At 42.7% G+C, this 447-nt stretch overlaps 1 non-coding gene across 1 annotated transcript; it reads right to left on the reverse strand.

Moving 5' to 3' along the window:
* Positions 1-75, reverse strand: Trnaa-agc (transfer RNA alanine (anticodon AGC)). Its single transcript has one exon. It is a non-coding gene; the product is annotated as a tRNA-Ala (tRNA).
* Positions 76-447: the final 372 nt, after the last annotated feature.

A 447-nucleotide genomic window follows, 5' to 3' on the forward strand; every position in this document is an offset into this window, starting at 1 on the left:
TTTTGGTACTGGGGTTTGAACCCAGGGCCTCATGCATGCTAAGCACACACTCTACCATTGAGCTATAGCCCCAAACTCCATTCTGACTGTGTTTGAAGGGTTTGTTTTGGGGGTGGGGGGGTAAGAGGTGGTGGCACTTGACAAAGATTTGCTGTCATCTGATCACTACCCTACCAGAAAAATGTCATTTCTACTTCTGATGGCTTTAATTCTTCCTGTGTAGCAGAAATCCTCCTTATCATTAGCATTTTTTTTTTAATAATTCCCTCTTTGGTACTGTTGGATCATGCAAATCCATCTGAGGGCAGAGACTTAGTTGTCAAGAGGTAAAACATCTGTATTTTACTTGGGGCCTTCCCCTTCAAGGGCTGCTTTGTACAGACAGCACACATCTTCGAATTCACCCTAGTTTTTTGTTTGTTTGGTTGGTTGGTTGGTTGGTTTTTT

This window comes from Callospermophilus lateralis, chromosome 5, assembly GCF_048772815.1.
Source record: "Callospermophilus lateralis isolate mCalLat2 chromosome 5, mCalLat2.hap1, whole genome shotgun sequence".
NCBI classification, from domain to species: Eukaryota; Metazoa; Chordata; class Mammalia; order Rodentia; family Sciuridae; genus Callospermophilus; species Callospermophilus lateralis.